We start from the raw sequence: 10028 nt of genomic DNA on the forward strand, positions 1-10028 counted from the left end.
ATAAGCATAACATGCACTTGTAGAAAGCATTAACTATCCCAAGCCTCAGTCCCAAGACCTCAAACACCTTCGAAGGTGGAGAGAGCTAGCAGGGAATGAGGGTAGGGAAGAGGAAGAAGAAACATTTCGTAGGAGAAAGAATTAGTTCCTCACTTATCATACTCTTGTTGCTAGTATACATAATAGCATAGTACTGAAGAAGAAGGATATGGCAAGCTTAAGCATTGAAGTATGGCTCTTGGTTGGATTTGCACTCCATAGCCAAGAGTGTTGGTGTAGGCTCTCAACCTCTACTTGCTTGGAGAAGGAGAGGGAGCTCTTGCACTTTGCATAGTACACCATGAGAGTGTTTGTGAGTGTGTGGGTGAGTATACCCCCTAAGCAACCCCCTAGCTTGCTTGGGTCGACCCCCCCTTGTAGCTCATGCTTGAAGCTCATTGGACCCCTCTAGGCCTAGCCAATCACAAGCAAGAGCCATTACAAGCAACAGGGGTAGCCTTGGGACAAGTGTCCCCCTTTCTCCTTTGAGAGAGAGGACTTGATAAATGCAAAATCAATTAATTAAATATCCTAAATTATCATTGGACCCCTTGGGTGGCCAACCAATAAGCTTCAGGCACACCATGAGGGCAACATGGGGAGGAACTTGACAAATGTCCTTGCTGCCTCTTCAAGTTGGGGCTTCCCTGGTGTGTGTGTGTGTGTGTGTGTTCTCTCTCATCCCCCCCCTTGTAGGCTCACCCCCCTCCTTGTAGGGATCTTTTTGACTTTGGATGAGCAAGCCCCTTAGTCATCAAGCATGACAAAGCACTTGAACTAGGGGGTGTTCCCACAAGCATCTCAGGCAAGCATCTCAAGGCACCTCAAGCACCTTAATCATGTAGCAAGTGAAGCACCTCAAGCATGGAGCCAGTCAAGCACCTCAAGCACCTTAATCAAGCACCTCAAGCATGTCAAGCACCTCAAGCACGACAAGCACCTCGAGCTTAGGCCGGGTTCCCACCTCAAGCTCAGCCCTAGCTTGCCTAAGGTCAAAGGACTTTTACACACATTATTGGAGCTCTTCAATGAAGCTAACCCTAAGGTCTTATGCTCCATTGGTTAGCCTTGCTCTTTGATAGACCATCTCTCATTTGGGCCCCTTAACCATTGGCCCCGTGTTGAGATAGATCTATAAGCACATGTCTATATCTTAACCCTTGTTCCCGTGTATTCTCCCACATTAAGTGATCAGTTTAATATGAGAAAATCATTTGGGTTGGATAGATATTAATTTTTATGACATTGTTGATGAAGCCCAAGAGAAAGCTCGGCTTTGGGTACTCAAGCGAAAAGCTGCTCTCAAGAATCAACAAATACCGATTCCCATCAACACTCTGGAAATAGATGATCAATAATGGTAATTACCTAAAGACGTAGTTTCAACATATGATGACTGGCTAGATGGAATGGACCGGCATATCAAAATATAGCTCAACAATCATAGCAACAATGCTTTGGTCAACACAGGAGCTAGAGTAAATGCAGTCAGTTAATCCACATACAAGAGGGCAACAAGTCAAGCACTGACGGCAGGAATAGCGACCATCAAAGGATGCAACAAGAACCCAACTCCAACATTGGGAGTTAGTCAACTTGAACGTGATAGTACATGGATGTTCATGTCCTCATCAGATTGTATGCTTTCCAGATGAACACATGAATGAAATGATGATTCTGGAATTCCCTGGATGCAAACATACAAAGCGATACCAGAATGGGATACAAATCAACTAAAGCTATTGCCTAAAGGAGGGTACCTCATTGTTCCAATTGCACCAAGCAAGGAGGAATGGAAAAGAAGCAATCAGCAAACCAACCACAAAGTCAATCTTCTCCATCCCCTCGACAATCAAATGCTACATGTAGCATGCAAGGAGTCAAGAAAATTTGGGTACGAAAAGCACAGCTTAAGGATAAACCAATTCAAATCTGGGTGCCTAAAACTTCATCGCAAAACAAAAGAAGGTTCCAAGGGTTAAAACACAGAGATGAGCATCTCCGAGCAAGGGACCTAACATGGAAATGTTTTGGAAGAAAAAGGAGTACTTATCTTCTCCAAAAAACACAAAAAACAATCAAGCAATTGCGAGTTAAGTCTCAAAAGACTCCACCACACCATGCAGCACTAAACCGACCAAGCTACCATTGGCGATAAAAAGCGCGACAGCAGTCAAAAGTGCTACCAATAGCCCAAGAAATCAGTGTGCTAAAGCATCAAGATGGTACAATCAAACAGAGAGCACACAAGCTACAAGATTTTCTCTTTGGAAGACATCAGCAACACACCTCGACATCGGAAACCCTTGAGTTAATTACTCAAGACCCAGCTATTGCACATCATATTGGTTTGAATTGCATTGATCTTCATATCATGGTAGAACCAACCACGGCTATGTATAGACACAATTGTTTCACCCATGCACACAGTCATCCCGGAGTACGCCATCTAGGAGGGGTGGAAGGGCACTAAGCACTAAGTACTAAGTATTAAGTAATTAAGGACAATGTTTGAAGAGGGAGGAAAAAGTTCGATGTTAATGTGTGATTTTTTGCAAAATTACCTAATAATGCCCTTATAATTCATCTCAAGGAAAAATTCACTGATAATATCTTCTGATGAGTTTAAATAGTGCATATACTATCACAAAACCATCAAAAACAGTCCTTTTTGGATAATTTTCATCATTTTTTGTTGATAATGAGGCCTAAAAATAGAAAATTCCAATAAAAAAATAATAAAGCTGTGTTTTTCAAGAGATTTTCTTAACTATTGGATTTTTACTTTACTTTTTTAGAGCATTTTGTTATTTTCTTTGATTTTTTAAAATAAACAGGTCAAAAATTAATAATAAATAGCAGGGAAGCTCTGATGGAAAAACGGAAGACATGATGGTGATAAAAAAGACAAGGTGAACAAGCACAAAAATTTTCAAAGAAATCAAACGATGGAAGCGGGAAGTTTAAATTAAGCGGCCAGGCCTACTTTTGCAAAATTCTTGCAGAATGAGCTACATGAATCTGATCAGGGAAATGTTTTAGTCTAACATAGACCCGGGGAGGTCACCCAATAAAAATGTAACCTATCACGTTGTTGGGCGCATTTCTGACACCCCGTTTTTTGTAAATTTGTACATATGGACATGACGCCCGATGTCAAAAGGACGTGTGGGCTTTCTTTTTGTGGGTTTTTTAGCTTGCTTTAGCAAGGACATGTACATGCACTGCAAGTCGCTAGTCTAGTGACAGCTGTCGGGCTACTATAAGTGCCCGTGAGTGAGTTTTTTGAAGTGAGCCTTGTATATAACTTAAACTCATGTAAAAACTTAAAAAAGTTCAGCCAAACATCAGAAATTTGCAGGTTTTAGCTCGTTCTGTCTCTTTGGTGCTCTTGGATGCAGTTTTTTGCTCCGACTAGCCTTCTCTACGTGTAGTCGTGCTGGGACATCTCTCTGTTCGCGTCAATTTTGCTCATGGGGGCGTATGGAATCAATTTTAGTCATCTTCATCTTTCTCGCCAGTCATTTTTCAAGCTTTCTCTCAAGCTTTAAAGTGCCCCAATTGGAGTTGTGCTCATCAGGTTACGACTAGTTCTCTGCAGGGTTATGGCTATGGTAGCCTAGTGGCAAATTGTGTGTAGACAGATTCGGAGGGCATGTATCTATGAATTGTGGAATTGATGTTGAAGTTGTGGGTTTGTGATGTTTGATTGTGAAAGGAGAGGCTCTTGTCTTCATATGCATTGGTCGGCGTGTGCTGTAAATCCATGCTTTGGCAGGGTTTTGCTCCTATGTGACATAGTCTCTTGGGTGGGCGACGGCTAGTAAATTCCCAAGGGTCTACTCCTATTGGACTTGTGGTGTTTCAAAAGGATTTTGAGAAGCTTTTGGTGTCTTGTAGTTCTCTTTCAACGCTCTTGGGTGACATCACTATAGAGGTGTTTCAGTTTGCTTGTTTCCCAACAGTGTTTTGGTGCCCGCCACTGACGAATCGCTTCAAGTTACCTTCAGTTTATAGGTTTTGAAGACATGGCGTTTAATTTTCCGGAGTTTAGTGGGAAATCAAATGAAATTTCCAAAGCTTTCATTGAGAGAATGGAGTTTGCTTGCCTTCTTGCTGACAAGCAAGACCCAGCATTGGTGCTACGAATCTTCTACTTCTGTTTGAAGGGAGATGCTAGGGAATGGTTGGAAGGCTACGAAAAGGATCTACAATCAGCCCAAACTCCTCAAGTTATGACTTATGAAATGGTAAGGCATGCTTTTCTTACACACTTTCAATAGGTAGAAGACCCACAAAAGGTATAGCAGTCTATTCAAGGCTTAGTACAAGATGAAGGCCAAACCATAGAAGACTTTGTCAAGGCATTCAATGCGTTATGGGCAAAGTGGTGTACATCTTTGGGGGCTGAAATTCCTCCAGCCATGTTGAAGAAGGACAGGTTTCTTGCAAGCTTGAGGAGTAACCTACGCTTGAAGGTAGAGCTTAAGCAGCCAAGGACCTTTGAGGAGGCAGTTGAAATTGCAAAGAATAAAGCGTGGAAAGCGGAGCGTCTTCATCAACTTGGAATCAATGTCGAGCCAAAGCTTGAAGTGAAAGCGGTAGAGCAACCAAGGGTCCTCATCAAGGAGCCAAGTTATGATCAACAAGCTTCTCATGATGTGAATGCCTTTCTCAAGGAGATGCAAGAGGTTGTAGGTCTTATGAAGAATCTTAGTGTGCATATGATGGGAGGTGGAAGAGGCCAGAGTTATGGATATGGACGTGGTTATGGAATCAATGAGGGCTATACAGGTGGTAGAGGAAGAGGCATGGCTGGAAGAGGGGATATGTTTCAATGCTACAATTGTGGTGAATGGGGTCATAAAAGCCCTCAATGTGACAAGCCAAAGAGAATGGGTGGCGACATGTTTCCTCTTCCTTCACAAATTCCTTCTCAAGCTCAAGATTATGGTATTGAGATTAAAGGGGAAGCAGGACCAAGTGGATTGACAGCAGAAGAGAAGGGAAAAACAAAAGTGGTAAGCATAATCCGTTTGGAGAAGAAAGAGGATGATTTGGGAGCTATGGTCATGCCTGTAGGTAAGAGGGTTACAAGAGATCATGACATGAGTGATGCAAGTCCCAACCATAAAAGAGGGAAACAGGTTGAAACAGGTACAGGTAAAGATAAGAAGAAGAGAAAGCCCAGGAAACATTACAATGCATCCGAATTTCCTTTGGGAGAAGGGCAACCAAATTATAGTTTAAGGACTGATTTGGTGGGTAGAAAGGCTGATGTTACCTTTGGGCAACTCATGGAGATGTGTCCCAAGTTAAAGACGCAATGGAAGCACATAGTCAATCCCATCAAGAAGGAGCCTACAAGGGGGTCAGTGAGAGTCCTATCTTTGAATGAGCTACCTTATATATGCCCTACTATGGATGCATGGCATAAGAGGAAGTGCATTGGAGAGTCTTATATTGATGGAGGTGCACAGGTATGTGTTATTACTCAAGCTTGTGTATCAAAGTTGGGACTCAACATGGTGAAGAATTCAGGTTTTCGCATAAAGCTTTCCAACCAATCAAGGGTGAGGTGCTTGGGAGTTGTAAAGGACTTGGAGGTGGACGTATTTGATGTTAAAGTGCTGGTCAATTGCCATGTTATGCCCGTGGGTATTGGTGCATTCCCTCTCATCCTTGGAAGACCATGGTTACAGGCAACCAAAGCTATACAGGATTGGGGACATGGTACCATCACTCTCTACAATAGAAGGGGTGATAAGAAGAGGTTTGACATGGCTAGCAAAAATATTTGGATGCTGATTTTGATGAGAAAAGTGATGAAGAAGAGTACTCAAGTGAAGAAGAAGACAATGGGGATGAGGGCAGTGAAGTGGAGGATAGCAGCGATAGTGATCTAGATGTTTCCTCCTTGTTTCTTGAAGAAGAGCATGATGAGAAACAAAGATTTCTTGGCCTTATGGAGAACGAGGATATCTTTGGTCCTTATGAGCAAATTGAAGAGCTGATGCAACCCAAAGTTCAACCTAATGTCAAACAGGAGCTGATACAAGGTATGTTGTCTCCCGACTTGACTAGTCATGAGAAGAGTGAGTACCTACATATGATACAACAATTTCCCCATTTATTCATCACTTCTTATGAGGAAATTAGAGGCTTTAAGGGAGAGGAAATCCACATTCCAATCAAGGAAGGAGCTCAGTCCGTACGCCAAAATCTAAGGAGAATGGGACAGGTACAACTTAATGCTTTAAAGGAAGAGGTAGACAAGCTTCTTGAAGCAGGTTTCATATGTCCTGTGAGCACTGCAGAATGGGTGAGTTCTGTTGTTGTCACACCCAAGAAGTATGGAAAGTGGAGGATATGTGTTGATTTTAAGCCTCTAAATGCAGCCATGAAGAGGGATCCATACCCTCTTCCTTTCATAGATGACATACTTGATTCTATTGCAGGGCATGAGAGGTATAGCGTATGTGATGGATTCTCTGGATATTTTCACCTCACCTTGGCTTTGGAAGATCAAAAGAAGACCACATTTATCATGCCATGGGGATGCTTTTGTTATTGTGTAATTCCTTTTGGTCTTATGAATGGTTGTGCGTGGTATCAAAAGCGCGTCAACAAGGTTTTCTCTCCCTTTCTTGGCAAGTTTGTGAAGGATCTTATTGATGACTTTTGTGTTTATAGCTCTAGAAAGGATCATTGTGCAAAGCTTGGGATGGCATTGAAGCAATATGATGAAAGTGGAGGTCAACTCAACCGAAAGAAATGTCATCTTGCTCAACCGAGAGTGAAGTTTTTGGGGCACATGATCTCAGAGAATGGGATTGAAGCGGATCCTGACAAAGTGAAGGCTTTGGTGCTCCTCCCATCACCTAAAGATACAAAGCAACTTTCTACTTTTATTCAAAAGGTGAAGTATATGGCAAGGTTCATTCCTTTGTCCTCTCAACTTCTTTATCCTCTACAACAAGTAGCAAGGTTGGATCCTCTACAATGGACAAATGAATGTGAAGAGGTTTTTCAAGGTATCAAAGAGGTTCTTGGTTCTCTTCCTGCTATGCAAGCTCCTAATTGGGATAAGGAGTTTTATGTGAATCCATCAGTAGGTGAGGATGCTATTGGAGCTATGCTTCTTCAACGAGGTAACAATTCCCACTACATGAAGCCTATCTATTGTGCTAGCATGGTGAAGCTAGAGGTGGAGAGAGGCTATACTGAGGTGGATCTCATTATGGTGAGTGTGATTTATGCATGTAGAAGGTTTAGGCACTACCTTCTCCCTAAACCATTCACATTCCTCACTAGCTACACTCTTCTACCTCAATTGGTGACTAGCCCTACTTTGTCAAAGAGGCTCATGAAGTGGATTGTGGAGCTACAGGAATTCCAATTCTCTTTTCTTGTTGAGGAGAGTACAAGGGCTACATTGGCTGATTTGCTTACCTATAAGGAAAGCCCTCTTCTTCTTAAGGAGGATGCAGTGAAGAAGCAACACATGGAAGCTCCTGACATAGACAATGCCTATCTATTGTTTTTTGATGGCTCTTACAGGAAAGCGCATGGTGAAGCTTCAGGAGGTGTGGTAGTTTATGATCCTCAAGGTGCTTTGGTAACTAAAAGGAGTTTGAAGCTTACATCACAAAGCAACAATGAAGCTGAGTATGCTACTTTGGAGAAAGGTCTCAACCTTTGCCTTGATCTTGGCATCCGTCGTGTGAGGGTAAGAGGTGATGCTCTTTTGGTGGTGAAGCAAGTACTTGGGGTGTGGCAAAGTAAGAATCCAAGGCTGAAAAATATGTGTTTTCAAGTGAAGAATCTGCTTAAGCATTTTGAAGCTTGGAGTTTAAGGCATGTGGACAGGTCCCAAAATGAAGAAGCACATGGTGCAGCGCAAGCTTCAATTGGGCAATTGTATGTGATAAGGACTGATTCTCCTCTTTATTTGGGAAGGGAAGCTTTAGAGAAGGAGGAAGAGTTTCTACAAACAGGTATGCTTCCATTAGAGTTGGAAAAGCCAAAAAAGTATGCCTTCCTACGTCGTGCCAAAAGGTATGTGCTACTTGGTGATGCCTTGTATATGAAGGGGGATGATCTTGTGATGAGAAAAGTGCCTTGGAAAGAGGAAATTTACAAAATTTTAGAGGAGAATCATGAGGGTTCTTGTGGTGGTCACTTTGCTGCAAAGATCACTTTGCATAAAGTCTTGCAGGAGGGTTATGTGTGGCCAAGTGTTCAACGTGATGTTCATCATTGGTGCAAGTCTTGTAAAGAGTGTCAAAGCATGGAAAATAGGGTTCTCAAATCAGAAATTAGAGGCACCATTGTGGCTTATGATGTGTTTGAGAAGTGGGGTATTGATGCAATAGGTCCTCTACCTATGACAGCTAGAGGGAAATGTTACATACTTACTGTTGTTGACTATCTATCCAGGTGGGCCGAAGCCAAAGCTGTTAAGCACATCACGAGTAAAGATGTTTCCTTATTTATATATGAAGATATTTGCTGCAAATTTGGCATGCCATTGGAGTTACTTTTTGACAAGGGTCCAGGTTTCAGAGGAGAGTTGGTGGATTATCTATGTGAAAAGCTTCATGTGCATCGCAGGTTTACTACTCCATATTATCCCCAATGCAATGGCATGAATGAAAGGTTTAATGGAAAGCTCATAAGGATGCTTACAAAGATGACAAGAAACAATGTGAAGACTTGGGATTTAGAGCTACCTTGTGCTCTATGGGCTTATAGGACTGCCATCAAATCAGGTACTGGTTTTTCTCCCTTCCATCTACTTTTTGGCAAAGAGGCTTTACTTCCTATTGAGGTGGAGATACCATCCTTGAAGATGATGCTAAAGCTTGAAGAAGAGCCCAAGGATGCATTCAAGGAAAGACTTTTATATTTGCAATGTGTACAATTGGATAGGGTGTTAGCTTTTGAGCATTATGAGCAGGTCTTGAAGAAGAATCAAGCAAAGGCAAATGAGAAGGTAAAGAACAAGGACATCAAGAAGGGTGACATGGTGCTTCGTTACAATAGTAAGCTTGATAGCACTTTCCAAAAGAAATTTCAAATCAAGTAGCAAGGTCCTTTCTTGGTCTTAAACAGGTTTCCAAATGGCACATATCAGCTTGCTGACTTGGATGGTACCCCTCATAAAGCACGTGTGAATGGCTACAGGTTGAAGAAGTATATTGCAAGGCTAATGACTGTGATTGAGAATGAGCCTTCTTTCAAAGAATTTGCTGATCATGTGGTTAATGATGAAGATGAGGTGAAGACTCCCTCATGTGGTTTACAGGATCTCTTTTGTGCTGGTGATCATGAATGATCTAGCAGGTTGGGCTGTGGCAAACTATGTTGGGCGCATTTCTGACACCCCGTTTTTTGTAAATTTGTACATATGGACATGACGCCCGATGTCAAAAGGGCGTGTGGGCTTTCTTTTTGTGGGTTTTTAGATTGCTTTAGCAAGCACATGTACATGCACTGCAAATCGCTAGTCTAGTGACAGCTGTCGGGCTACTATAAGTGCACGTGAGTGAGTTTTTTGAAGTGAGCCTTGTATATAACTTAAACTCATGTAAAAACTAAAAAACATTCAGCCAAACATCAGAAATTTGCAGGTTTTATCTCGTTCTGTCTCCTTGGTGCTCTTGGATGCATTTTTTTACCCCGACTAGCCTTCTCTACGTGTAGTCGTGCTGGGACATCTCTCTGTTCGCGTCAATTTTGCTCATGGGGGCGTATGGAATCAATTTTAGTCATCTTCAGCTTTCTCGCCAGTCATTTTTCAAGCTTTCTCTCAGGATTTAAAGTGCCCCAATTGGAGTTGTGCTCATAAGGTTACGACTAGTTCTCTGCAGAGTTATGGCTATGGCAGCCTAGTGGCAAATTGTGTGTAGACAGATTCGGAGGGCATGTATCTATGAATTGTGGAATTGATGTTGAAGTTGTGGTTTTGCGATGTTTGATTGTGAAAG

This window comes from Adiantum capillus-veneris, chromosome 9 (assembly GCF_014529385.1).
Source record: "Adiantum capillus-veneris isolate H3 chromosome 9, ASM1452938v2, whole genome shotgun sequence".
NCBI classification, from domain to species: Eukaryota; Viridiplantae; Streptophyta; class Polypodiopsida; order Polypodiales; family Pteridaceae; genus Adiantum; species Adiantum capillus-veneris.